Source organism: Anser anser, assembly GCF_964211835.1.
Source record: "Anser anser genome assembly, chromosome: 2".
NCBI lineage: Eukaryota > Metazoa > Chordata > Aves > Anseriformes > Anatidae > Anser > Anser anser.
In genome coordinates, this window is record NC_139721.1 from 87,256,983 (window position 1) to 87,271,786 (window position 14,804).

The 14,804-nt window shown below is 34.6% G+C and overlaps 1 long non-coding RNA gene across 1 annotated transcript; it reads right to left on the reverse strand.

The window, feature by feature from the left end:
* Positions 1-10,518: 10,518 nt before the first annotated feature.
* Positions 10,519-14,121, reverse strand: LOC310895585. The gene is made up of 3 exons (XR_014580784.1): positions 14,067-14,121; positions 11,185-11,279; positions 10,519-10,849 (listed from the first exon to the last, which is right to left on the reverse strand). It is a non-coding gene; the product is annotated as an uncharacterized lncRNA (long non-coding RNA).
* Between the last annotated feature and the right edge of the window lie 683 nt (positions 14,122-14,804).

Below are 14,804 nucleotides of genomic sequence, written 5' to 3' on the forward strand. Positions count from 1 at the left end.
CTTCAGAATTTATTCCTAGTAGAGCTCTACCCACTTTTTCTGTCATCTGTATTCATCAGCTTATGACACAGCCAAATTGGTCCCTCATTAAAACTCCCATCTTTCTTCCAAAATGGGGATTTTGAATCTGTGTTTTTGATATAATTTCTTTAAAACCTTTTCTTTTTCTTTTTCTTTTTTTTTTTGAAACTTTTTCACTCTAGACTAGACTCTTATTTCTTTGCCTATGTTACCTGAGAAACAGAGTTTTGTAGAAATAATAATGCAGTCATATAATTCATGCAACTGATCCAAGGCTGAACCATTTAAATAACAATTTTGAGAATGTGTTAAGATATACAGATTTCTTCTGTATTAGAACTTTTATCAGATTTCTGTATCAGATTAATTTTTTTTCTTCTCTTTTTCTTCCCCATATGTGGCACGTTAATGCATGTTTGCTTGTGTCTACAGTGTTAAGTGAACCAATTTACTACCTTTACTTCTTGTTACTCTACATTGCAGATGGTCCTTGTCCAGGCCACCATTACTTCCTCTCTGTTCACACATAGCTCTGTACTTTGTAATCTTGTACCACTAAGCCAAGTTTGCAGTTTTTCCTTCCCTGTTGCAAAGGTGATGAGCAAAGCTCTTCAAGATGTAGTTCATCATGACTCATGATGAACTCAAAGCTCAGGAAGTTTAGATTCCCACAGGTTTCCAGGCACCTTCCCTACCTGCTAGATTTTTGTCTTCTGTGATATTCATTATTCACTCATAATTTTTTCTTTCCTCTCTCTCCACACCTTTCCTTTCCTTTTTTTTTTTTTTTTTTTTTCCCATATTCTGCCCATATTTGCTCCTTTTCTGGTTATTTTGCCTAAATAAAATTCCCTGGAGAACTCTTCCGTACAGAATAGCAAGTGTAACATTTTAAATCTATTCAGGGCAAAGAATATGTTGTAAACCCCACCCCCCCACCCCCCCTCAAAAATACTACTAGTCAAAGTATACTGGAACCAGAAGCAGAATAACTGTGGTAGTTAATTAGTTCTTCTGAGACAGTTAATTAGTTCTTCTGAGAAACCAAACATTTGTTTCCACCCTCTGTTGTAGTATGCAGATGTAACTGTCCACTTTGACCTAGATCAGAAATATATCCATTTCAGCTGCACAGGGAAAATACATCTTTACAGAATCACAGACATTGTTTCTGCCTCCAGAACTCTGGTTTCATTCATGTCATTCATATGACTAGAAAGAAATCGCTTTTATGTGTGAAGGAGCCAAATACTACTCCTAGTCCAGAATATGCATGCCATCAAATTTGATGCATATCTATACACCTAATAGCATTTTCTACATTGTGTCCTTGGCGAAAGTATATTTCTTGAGCCCTAATCTCAGCAAGTACCTTGATGTGCCTAGAGCTCCCTTTAAAATATCATTCCATTGGGAATGATAGGATCTTATCTCTTATCTAATTAATGTAGTGATTGTGTAGTTTGTTTTCACGTGCAATTACTCTCTTTATCATGCCTACAATTTTAATGTTATCTATACGAATAGAGATTTAGTGGCTGGCCTTAAAAGTGTCTGCATTTGAAATGCTGGATGACAAGAACAAACAAACAAAAAAAGCCAACACCAGTCTATTTAATCATTTCATTTCCACCATACTTTCATTTCTACTTGTCTTTCTAGTCTGCAGCGTATACATATGCAGGAGATAATCTTCAAAAATTTCACCTGCATTTATCTTTAATTAACCATGTACAATATGCACTACATAGGTCTTGTATTAAGTATGAGATCTATTTCATAATTATCTAGTTGCATAAAGCAGAAGGTGTCCGTCAAAAACACAAACATTCAAATAAACCAGCTGCCACGGGGTGAGATTATAGGCTATATCCACTATGTTTAACTTACTTTTGATAAATAAACTAACAACTGTTGTTTTATTTTTTGTTTGTTTGTTTTTTGTTTTTTTTTTTCTTGGCTGGTTTATAAGTTTCTGTCTTTACAGAAAAAACAAACTCAACTGTTATGAGAATTCATGTAGTATTTACATGATGTTTAGTGTATTTGTTTTTAATTTGGGCATTATCAATTAAAAAAAATAGCAGTTACATCTTTTCTACATTGTGATTATATTTTTCTTTCATATTACAGATATATGAAGATAGATTGTATTTTCTTTCACTGATTTATGTTGCTTGTTTGAAATCAGAAGTTGTTTTCCATGTATTGGGACAAATGTAATAAACTCAGTAACTGTTTTGATGCACACTTTAAATTACAAGATGTAATTTTAAAAAATACTTCTTCATTTTGCCATGTGAATATGTGTTAAATGACCTGAGACAGGGAAGAGAATTAAATGCTTTATGAAGAAAGATTACATTTGTTTATAATTCCTCTGATTAAAAAGCATTCGTTATTCCTCACCAACCTACTCCCATCTTTTCGTCCTGAACTATAATCCCATCATTTGCTCAGCTGACTTTCTTGAACTTTGATATATGGTTTATTCATTCAGTGGAAAAAGAATTAAGCTAGAGCACCCACCCAGGTGGGATCAGTTTGACTATACAGTCCACCACTGTTTTCTTTGCCTCTCGTGTGTTTTAATAATACAGCCAACAGCATTAATAAACCTAATCAGGTCATACCAGTTAATGGAGTGTCCTTGTCAAAGACCACATTTTCTCTTTAGAGGCGGAAGGGACACATTTCAATGTTATATCACTTCCAGACATAATCTGTTTACTTTTTTTTTTTTCCTTCATCTCTCCCCTCTTTGAGCCATCACTGTTTTTAGTTAATATCCTCTCTTTACCTTTCTCTGAGTCAGTGAGCCAGTAATAAACTACGATGTGTCATTTTATGTTATGTTGTGCCATTTGTACGCTGGTATCTTGAGCATGGCCTTATATCCCACTGTACTGCTACAGATCTGTTCTTTTTGGTACAGATTACTGCAATGAGAGATAGAGTATGACTTTTTAAGCTTTTTTTTTCCCTTAGATTTCACCTGTTAGGTTGAAATAAAATGAATACATATGTAAGCTTATAGTATTTGGGATTCATCATTGAATTTTAGTAAGATGAGGATTGAAATGTTAGGTATTTTGGAAGGTACATGATCAGAAGAGGATGATACATGTTCCAGCACGGCCCACTCTGATTTTATTATTTCAATGATGACTGCTATTTGTTGGTTTTCTTCCATATTTTTTCAAAACTCTGAGCTAGTCTCTGCCCTTATTTCCATTACCCGGAAGAGACAACTTTATATTTGCAGTACCAGCTTCCTTTATAAAAAATACAGAGGAAGTTCAGAACTGTTGATCTCTACACAGCCAATACTTCCACAGAGACTGAATACAGGAGACAAAATTTAGGCAAACATTAGTGAAAATGTTAACCATGACTGATCCCAAGACAAATTATAGAAGATTATTCAAACTTCAAAATCGATTAAAATTGAAAGCTATTTTTTTCCAAGGTAAGTTCAAGATAGTTAGCAGACTAACTGCTAACATGTCAAATATTTAATTTTAGAATTATTAATTCTGTAATTCAATGAGTTATAAAGTCAAGAACTATTTCTGAAACGTTTGCTTATTGTCAGGTTTATTCCTGGTATATGACTGATTTTGTTAATCTGTTTCAGTACTTTGTTGTTAAAAAAAATGAAGTATGTAAAAAAAGAATGTAATATGCTACTACAGGGTGCCTTCCCATATGAGTTTAAGCATCTGTATAAATTCATTTTACAATCAGAAATCTATCAAAAGTACTAGTGCTATACCTGTATCTCAGTTTAAGGGAAGTAGTATAACTTCAGAAAATTATGAACCTCTTGACTGAACATCAGCAGACACTTGAGCAATCTAGTTCCAGTAGCACTGTGTTGTCTGAATCCAAAAGAACAAAAAAAAAAATCAGCTATTTAGAAACACATTGCCAAAGCAGATGACACAGAGCTCTTGCATAAAAGCATTCATACTTCTGATAATACAGATTATTATCAGAGGACTGAATTATGCATGCAGGAAGGCAATTCACCTTTAATTACGGAAAAAAAAAAAAAAGGTCATGTTTTGTGATAGATTCAAAAATGACATGTTTGTGCAGTTAATCATGGATGAATGTATAATGATGTTTTTTTAAAAGTGATTTAGATGTTTCACAGAAATTTATGTTTTATATTTAGTAAACTGTAATGCATGGGTAACCACATGTCCCATAAGAGCAATATGTGCTGACTTGTCTCTTGAAGTACTTTACATAGCAGGGCCTAGTTAATTTGAATTTTATAGAATTGGAGTGCAACCAAAAGAGTTCTTGTGAGTGACATCATTTTTGTATCTCATTCATGCTTTTTTTTTTTTAATTATTTTTTAAAACAAATTTCATTGCCAATGTCTTTTTTGCTGCTGGTGGCGATAGTTGGTTTTTCATTTGGTATTACAGGAAAAAAAATAATCAGAATGCATGCAATTCTTTTCAGCTTTAGTGAGGTATTCTTAAAGCAAAACCATCTGACAGCTAGACTCGGATTGAGGCTCTATAAATCCTAGCAATCCTATTAATTTCTATATAATCATCTAAAGAGGAGCTAAATAATATGCAAGCGATATTTTGCACAATGTTATGCAAAACAAGCATAAACAAATCAAATGAAAGCCCCAGCAGGAGAGCAAAGCCCCAGCAAAATCCTGCTAACCCTTACTTAAAGCAGACATTCAAGCGTAGAGGAAGAGAGAAACGGGAACAGGTACAGGTAGCTGTCTTTCATTTTCCTCATGGTTGAACAATTAATTCACTCAGCCTCCTAGGTGGCTGGCTAATACTGAAGGGTTCATTGCATAATAAACATTTCCTATACACTATGGAGAATAATAAGAAAAATCTCCCTCATTCTCTACTTATTTTCCATCAACAGCTTGTGGCTTCTATACTTTTTGAGCATGACTCTCCTTTCCCCCCTTCTTATTTGTGATCAGAAACTGGAGTTGCATCTCACAAGAGCGAAACTGGCTTTAACATGATGAAAATCATTTCATAGTAATTTAAGAATATTATTTAAAAACACTTTCTTATAACATTGGTTGGTGTGCGATATCTACCTGATGCAAATTCTTCTTCAATGGGCTAAAGCATGGTTAATATAAATCCTGTGAAATTTCCAGAATATAAAATAATCCTGACGATGGAACACATAATAATTTTTTTTTTGAAACTTAGTGGAAAATATGGTATCAGTGAAAGGAAGCAGAATATCTAATTATAAAATTTTCTATAGCAACCTTCTTGACTGACTGGTACATGATAATATGAAACATCTCCATCCAAATTCATGAAAAAGCTCGTGAGGAGCATTCCTGGAGTGCTGAACAAAGTTGTGGATAATGGATGGAGAGATATTCTTACATATTCCACTAGGCAATTCCTATTGCCTGGTGTATCTATAGCTGCTCTCAGAATGATGAGTGTTTCACACCATTCTTTGCACTCTAAACTTGACTAATTTATGATCATGGACTCTTCTATTATAAAAATGCTGGTGATATCTTTGTGAAGGTAAAACAAAATGCATCTACCATTAAATGATCTGAATAAAGAGGTTTGGCATCTGCTTTAAATTGAAGAAATCAAAAGAAATATTGATCCTGATCGTATCTCTTTTTAGAAATGAAGAGCTCTATAACTAATACATCAAAAGCATGCATTTTGCAGATAAATGCAGTGTCAAAATCTGAGATCCTATAATCAAATATTTAAAATGCAAAGGTAGTACATAAAACAACCGCTGCTTCAGTGTTTAATTTTATTTTAAAAGGAGTAGGACTGGAAAAGAGAGAGAAGATAATTCACAGGGAATATTTTTGCAGGAGCTTTGTGGTTAAGGTCAAAAGTTAACTGAACAAAACGGTAAGGAGTATCAGCAGGGGATGGTCTCAAGTACTGTTCCTTGTGAATATGCTATCTGCATGCTACAGAGCACATTCTCCCAGAAAACAAATGGTGAGAATGTGATTATTTACTAATAGATTTTACATAACATCTCACAACACATTGTGTTGTTTTATTACCAGTGTGGTATAGTAAGTGGTGCAAAACAAGATGCTATTCTCAAAGGGTATCAGCTGTTCTGGTCATGGAAGTTCTTCATAAAGTTCTAAAATATTATTAGGCAAATTTGCTTGTTTTATCCACTTCAACTTTTTGAAATACACAAGAACATTTTCCCAAGCTTTAATGAAAAGCACATTTATGAGCAATGCCTATAACAACACATTACATTTTTTACATAACAACATCAAACACTAGCAAATGACAATATAGTTAAAGCCAGCTCTTATGGATTTTTCACTGTATTACCTTCACGTACCTGGTTAGACCAAGGTAATGCACTTCAGTAATTTCATCAGAAATTATACAACAGTCACTGAATCTCTTTCATAGCCAGGACTCACTCACTGCAAACTCTTTTTATGTTATGTTGATCTTCTCACATTATACTCCTTCACCAGAAAGGGTGTCAGAGTTAAGAAATGAGCAGTTGTTCTCAGTTGCAGTTCAATATTATAACCTGCCTTCCTTTCTAAACTCAAGAAATTTATATTAATTCCTAATTAATAAGTTATTCTGCAATATGCAGATCATGTAATAAGTTTCAAGTAAAATGCACAGTGCATTTATTTAAAGTAATTTATTATTTTAGTGCATTGGCTCAAATGAGGCTGTGCAAGTGGCTGATATACTGCATTGACTAGAGAAGTTTTTCTAAAACATTCTCATAGAATCACAGAATATCATGAGTTGGAAGAGACCCAAAAGAATCATCCAGTCTGACTTCTGGCTTCACACAAAAATTTGTGATTTTTGACTGCCCAAAAATCAAACCATATTTCTGAGAGCATTGTCCAAATGCTTCTAGAACTCTGGCAGGCTCACTGCCATGACCAGTTCCCTGGGGAGTCTGTTCCAGTGCCCAACCACAGGTGAAGAAACTTTTCCTAACACCCAGCCTGAACCTTCCCGTGGCAGCTCTATGCCATTCCCTCAGGAAACTTGGGAGCTCAGCACGTGTCCCTCCGCCCCTCCGCTCCCCTTGTGAGGGAGCTGCAGGTGCCATGAGGCCTCCCCTCAGCCTCCTCTGCTCTGGGCTGAACAAACAAAGTGATCTCAACTCTCCCTCATACATCTTCCCTCTGGACCCTTCATCATCTTTGAACACAAAGATTGTGTTTTGTACTCGATGCAAGTCAATTCTGTAATTTTAAAATTATGACTCTACCAGTTCTCTTTTCTTCTCTAGGACTACACTGATTCATGAAATACATTAACTTAAATACTTTGCTGTATCTCAGTGGTCTTAATAAAATATAAAGGAACCCAATGACTTACATATATCCACTAGAAATTATTGTTCTAATCTATGAGACCATGTCCCTGCTAGTATTATTAACTGTTGTGTGACCTGAACTGTGGGTTACAAGAACAGAGGTAGCTGGTTTCTAAACTGCTGGCATTGCCAACACAATTCCATCCTTAGGAGCTCATTTTAATGTAAAAATAACTGAAAAGGCTTCTAAAGGATAATCATCCAAGCTCAGGTGGTAGCTGATTCATTATATTTTTATACTTTTTACTTTCATTCCCCCTCCCTCCCCCCCTTCTGTGTAAATAGTGACTGACTTTAGCTTCTGACCCATAAAGGACTGAAGTAAACTCATCCCTTTACAAATTATCTGCCTCCACTGAACTTGCTCAAAGATCTCTGGATGCCTACTTCCTCGTGGCTCATAAGTGGCCTGTCATCTTGTATTTCGCGAAACTCTATTCCAAAAAAAAAAAAAAAAAAAAAACAAAACAGATGCATTATGTCACAAGAACTGGTGTTAGCAACCTGGTTTGGGTTATAAACTCCTTACCACTGCTCAAACCAGTTAGGAAGCAGATTAAGATTTTTGGGAATCAGTCTTTTCTTCATTTTGTCTTCTATCCTTTTACTTCTTTATAAGCTAAAGATACTGCCTTCAGTATATATATAAACACATATATAATGTATATAAATTGTGGACATTCCATAAATTTTCAAAATTTCTGGGAACAAATTAAACTGTGTATCTTCATAATGGCTGCTTTCTATCTCAGAGCCAGAAAGGTAGAGAAAAGACACATTTAGAAAACTCAATTTTAAATTATTTCAGAGCTGCAACATAGATATAATACGTATATATCTACATACAGCTGTAGTGTAGATAAACCCAAGGCATAAACACATTTTCCATTAAGCCCCTTCAGTAGTGTTTTGTCTTGGAAATACATCTAATTTTATGAGACCGTCACGTACTATACTATGTTAAAGTTTAAGAATGCTTTCTGAAAGTGTATGGGCAACAGAGATGAGAAAACCTTATTGCTTTGACTGTCACTATTAATTTTCCTGACACTGTTTGCTTATGGTTAATTATGTATGCACTAGCTAGGATGTTAGGAATGTCAGACCAGGTTTGCTGAAATGGTAAGTAAAGTTGTAACAAACTCAAGAGAATGAAAACACTGAATTAGTAAAAGGTTGTTACTTATAATAGATGGGACTTCTAAACTGATATTGATTCAGAAAAGGTTCACTTGACAAGAAATATCACTGTGTTGCAAACCAATATTAATCACCAGATGGTGGTGGCCTTTTCAAAAAATTGTTCATTTGATAGTATTATTACTGGAGTACAAATCAGGATAAAATATATCACACCCAAGTGAAATACTTGCAGAAGCTTTCCAGAGCACTAATATTTACTCCCTAAGGTTACTTTCCACCAAAGACAATAGGTAACTCCTGGTTTCTTTACACATTTTCAATAAGTTGTTTTTAAATTTGAGGGCAGAATGTCAAATATTACTAAAGTAACAGTAATACTCTCCTAAGTGAATTGAAAGTACCCACCTCTCCACTTTGTGTTTATCTACACTGTCATGGGAAAGGGCCAAATATATTCAAGGAAAATTGAGAATTTTAAATTGGTTTAAGCTGCTACTGTTACTCCATTCAGGGAATTTGTAGCAGTATTGACATGGAAAGAAGACATCAGACATTACACTTTCCCTTTGTTGTGAACACACTGAGCAACCTTTTTTCTTCCATTTGTGTTCTTCTAGCAGGGTCTTAGTATAGCCCAAGATCTTAAATTGTTTCTTGCACTAGCTATGAAGTAATCATATGGCTACAGTCTACTAGCAAAATCAAATGGAGGTTGTTGTTAAATTACAGGCCTTGCTCACTGCTATTAATCTTTGGAGTTGTTCAAACTTATTTTACTAAATTGTAATTATTTATATAATTATATATATAAAATTTTACTAATGCTTAATTGTTTCATTTAACTTTTACCACTAAGTGCAGCACTTCACTGTACCATTTATATCAAAGATCCATCAAACAACGATAAGAAAACCATTTTAAAAGTATAGAACAGCAGACAAATAGAAAAGAAGCATACTTATTAATGTCAACATTTAAAGCCGCAAGCAAATGCAAAAAATGAGAAGGACCTGGAGAAGGTAACACCGTGAATACTGAGTTAACAGATCACCATAGCTAACATTCCCCTGCACTTGCTTAAGTGACACAGGCAGGGTCAAGGAAACAATGTGTGCCCAGGACAGTGAGAAAGAATCTCAGATAAGAGGGGCAGCTGTAAAACAGAACAGCCTGTTTTTTGGTGATTCTACTGCCCTTTTTGTTTCAGCTGAGCAGTTCCAATTATTGTTATGTTGTGTGGGCATCATTTTTACTGATATAAACCTATATCAGTATCATCCATAATAATATCACTAGCATCACCATAAAATTCATGGTTCTGTATGCAAGATATATTTCCTTTTTGCTTATAACAAACTTCTGAACATATCACCAGGGTGCATAGGGGCTTACTCTTTCCTAGTGTCTTAAAGATCCAGAACAACTCAAAGCGCTAGGATGAGAAGTAGGTGTGATACTTCCTTAGAGTTGCCTAGCAGAATTGACTATAGCCCCCTTAACTGTCTGAACATTCAGAAATCTGGCAATGAATACCCCCAGATTTTTACCTGTATGGGTTAATAATATGCAACAGTCTCATTCTAGTCTTCTCTGTTCCTATCTTGCTAACAGAAAGATCCAAAGGCTGATGTTCCACAGAAGATATTTACACGAATGATATTTTTCATTTGAAGAAACATACAGTGTATGGGAATTTTCTCCTCAGGCCTTCTGTACAAATGTTACTTTAGGGTTATAGTGTACTTGAGGCAATGTTTTTCATTTTTGTTTTGATTTAAAAAACATATGTTCTGACGTTTTTGCATTGGTTCTAAAGGTACTTAGAAAGTGCAGGAGAATTCATGCTCATTGCTTTTGTTCCTGCTTCTCTTTCTATGGCTTATTTTTTCTTCCTGTGCTATATTTCTTTGCTTAAAATAAATAAATAAATAAATAAATAAATTAAATAAATAAATAAATCTACTCTATATATTATTAGGGCACCACTGAACAAATAAAGCTCTTGTCTCCCATGCTTTCTCTGTTTTCATCATTAAACATGATTCTAACTTTTGTGTCTTACATTGTGTTTATAGGCTTTTACTTTTTGTACATTTTCTTACTGCATACATGCATGCACATACATACATGCAGAATATTATATACCAAGGTTCTCTCTACATTGATGTTATATCTCAGCTCCTAAGAACCCCACCTTCTGGAGTGTGGACCTCTTACTTTGTAAATTCCATTGTTTTTCAAGCTGGAATAACTCAGTGGTTTCTTTATGCGTAGCGTCATAACTTTCCAGAGATATTTCAAAGATGCCTGCATGACAGATTTGGAAATGGAATAGGTAAGTTATGTTATAAAAGTACAAAATGCACATTTTTACAAGAGAAATAAGTAAAATTATCTACAGAAAAGATGTACAATAAATACAGAATATTGGAGGATCCACACCTGCAATTCTGGCATCTGTTTAAATATCTTTATCACATCTGCTCAGTAGTACCTGATTTTGTATGCAAAGAATAACATTTACTTCCAGACAGAGGACACCCCAAAATATACTAACTCATAACCCATGGTCCATAATAAACAAAATGAATGGACAGATTTGCTAATGATGAACAGTGGTGCAGCTCAAGATTTAGCCTCACCTAGTTGTCACAGCTGTATCAGACTGGAAACTACTGAGACACAAAGAGAGGAACCTCGGCTGTCTGAGTTTAAATGCTGAAAGTTATTTAGTCACCTAGAACAACAACAACAGTGTATGTCAAATGTTTCAGCTTTTATTCAACTCTCACACAAAAGGTTGAACTCAAACCGAGCTGTGAACAAAACTGTCATGCTGGCTGGCAGTGGAGTTTTATTCTGCCTTTCCTCCTGGCCTGGCTTTCTGCGTGACTACAGCCTTCTGTTGAAGAGTGCAGTCCTCCTTTGGAGAAATGTTGGAGGTGACAGCGATGATATTCCCATTGCTAACTGTATGTACCTAGTGGGTACCTCTCCTGGCCTTGCAACTCCTGTTTCTAACTGAGAAGATAAAGTGATAAAAGGAACTCATGTGTCTTGATTCCAGTCATAGTTAGATGGGTGGGTCCAAAGACATAATTAACATGAAGGTCTTATTGTGAAATACTTAACAGATGCAACTGCATCAAATGACCAGCTTTACCTTAATGCAGTAATAGGAACAGATCAGAAAAAAGAAATGTGCGTAAGGGAAAGCCTTATGGTGAAGAAGCTTCAGAAGGATAAATACCAGTGTATAAACCTTTAAAAAGGTATCTATAGATCTACTGCTAGAATACCTGTGTTTCTGTGTCCCAGAATTCAGATGTACTTTTCACTATGCAATTCACTTACATCTCAGAAACTTGATGTGTTACATAGATCTTTGAGAATATTTCTAAGGATAAAAATTTAATTTTAATTTGCTTCTTTGTTTTCTGGCAGTTTTGTCTGTTGCGGACTATAAGTCCTTTATTTCTTAGGCTTTGTAACAGGCATAATAATTATTTTCTGTGTTTTTGTTTTTTTCCTGGCTTCAAGTAGATTATCTGCTGTGAGTAAATTATTTATGTATTATTCCTTTTTAACTTTTACCTTTCTTTATAAAATTAAAATTATTTACAGGGTTATTAAATATACATAATATTAGTAATTGATATTTATCAATCACTTCTTGTGAAGGTGAAGAATTTTGTGGAAAAAAGGAAGAATTATAATGTTTTATTCTATTATGGATGAAAAATTATGATTCTAATTTAAGACACTGCAAAGCTCAGTAGTTACAGACTCTGCTGGATCTTTTGGTCTGCATGTGCATTTCACCTTCAAAATCAGTAGTAAGGTATTATACATAAACATTTCAGATAGTTCATAGTGACCACTTTTCCCCTTGGATAAATTCACGTAATTTGCATCTACTTGTTTCTTTCAGCAATCTTTTGGGATCCTGCAATTTATAGAAAAGTTTATGTGTGTCATACCTGTGTATCCAATTGTTTTGCACAAAGCAGGAAAATCTGATCTCTTGAACAGAAAAAAAATATGTTCATCTTGTAACACCATTACAACTATGAAATGATGATAAGGGACAATAGGAGACTATATTATTTTTTCTTAATTTCAATGAGTAAATGGCATTCATGCTTATCCTAATTAGCAGACACGACAAAAAAATAATGATATAAAAAAATATTTTAGCACAGTGCAAGATATGAATTATGGAAAGTGTCAGTAATTACCAATGAAACTACATATTCTTTCTGTGTAAAGTAATGAATATACAGAACTTTTATCAAATAATTACATTTTAATTAAATTCAGTATTCTTTTAGTATGTCTCTATAAATATTTTAAAATATAATGTCAGAAAGTTAAAATAAATAAATAAATATCAGCTATGCACTTTCACAAGTGTTTATAGGAAAAGGATTTTAAAATATTTAAGGTAGTTTACACAAAACGTGCAACTGACACGAAAGACTGAGTCTCACTTTCAAATGCCTAAATAGCTGAGGGCTAGATTATAAAGTGTATTTAGACACCTAAATGTGCATGCCAGCCTAGCTGGAACTGCAAATATCAGCTTGTGACACGTTTACTAACTAATCAAGTAGTCTATTCTCCATTAGTTGTGCATAAGAGAGTCACTTGAGCAGAGTGACATGTTGCTGAAAAGATATTTCATGTTCCTTTAGAGATAGGAAAAGTAAATAACAGAAATTAGAATCTCTGTGAACGTGCTGATTTGGAATGTCATTAGTAAAGTTCTGAACTCCTGCTGGTAAATGTGTAAAAAGGATGCTCACGTGAAATTCTATATTCTGTATTCTACAGAAAGTGAAGCACAACACGAAGTCTCATTTCCTTGAGCACTGAAATCTTAATATTCTCTGAATGGACTTTCTATGGAATATTACCACTATACACAAGCTTTATCCAAATTCTCTGTAGCCTGACCTGATGTTATCTAGAAAAAAATAGATGAAAACTGTCCCCAGTAGTTTTGCTTGACTGACATAACGGAGTTCTTCAAGGATAAAAACAACATGCAGTAGATGAAATTTAGACTGACTGATCCAGCAGGATGTTCCAGGAAATTATAAAACTTAATTTTAAAGATAGTTTTATATAGCTATATTAAAGACACACACACACAAAGAAATCCAACTATCTTTTCTGTACAACAACCAAGGCTATACTTTTTCCTATTATGCAACATTTCACTTAACAGACTCCTGAAGCTGAGTGGACGAACATGTGACAGACCTTTTGTGCTGCTTAATGTACTGCCAGAGGCATTCAAGCACTGCAATGATTGCCACATGATAAGACTACATGTAGAAGTAATTGACCTGATCCACAATTGTGCAGTTTTCTTCACCTATTGTTGATAACAGCAAAACACATTTTATAATCCGTGGGCAGAGATGGACTAGCACTTTCTTTCATTATCTCTTCAAAATATGTACGAGAGAAGCAATTAGACTGAGAAGACCCTTAATTTATGAAAGAGTTGTTTACATACTGGCTTGGAAGGGCCATACCCTGGAGAGTGATCTTCAGGGTTATGAAGAGACTTGTAGAGATCCTGGGAATAAAATACATTTACCTGTAGAGCATGAAATGTGAGCAGTAGAAGCAAAACTTTACAGGAGCCAGAGAATTAAAATTAATTACTCCTCCTCCCCCCCCCCCCCCACCTCCCCCTTTTCTTTCTCTTCTTTCTCCTATCCCCAGCATCCCTGAACAGTACACTCAATACTCTTTGGTTAGTACTAAAGGCAATAGGAAAAACAAGCAAGCAAAAGACTTTTAGCAGTTTAGCAAGAAAACAACAACAACAAATATATATATATATATATATAAACAAAGAAGTGGGAAATGAAGATGCACTTGGAATGATATGATACCATACAATCAATTATTCAGTAGAATCAGATCAGGCTGCAAGTGTAGACAGAAAACTATGAGGGCAAAAACAAGAGAAGGAGACTATTCAAAAACAAAACAAAACAAACAAACAGCACTGAGCCTGAATAATGATTTGCCCTGGCTCATGTAAATACTTATACAGACCTCCTTGTTTTCTGGATCAGGCTACAGTAAGGGTGTAATACATCAAGGAAGAAGACAATGTTCCTCTGTCACTTCTTAAAACACTTCTTCAATAATTAAATAGCCATGGCCTGAAGCTCATCAGGCATTTAGAGCATTAGAAGTAGCTTCAGTAATGATAGGTTAAATGTCTGTGGGTGAGTGGAGA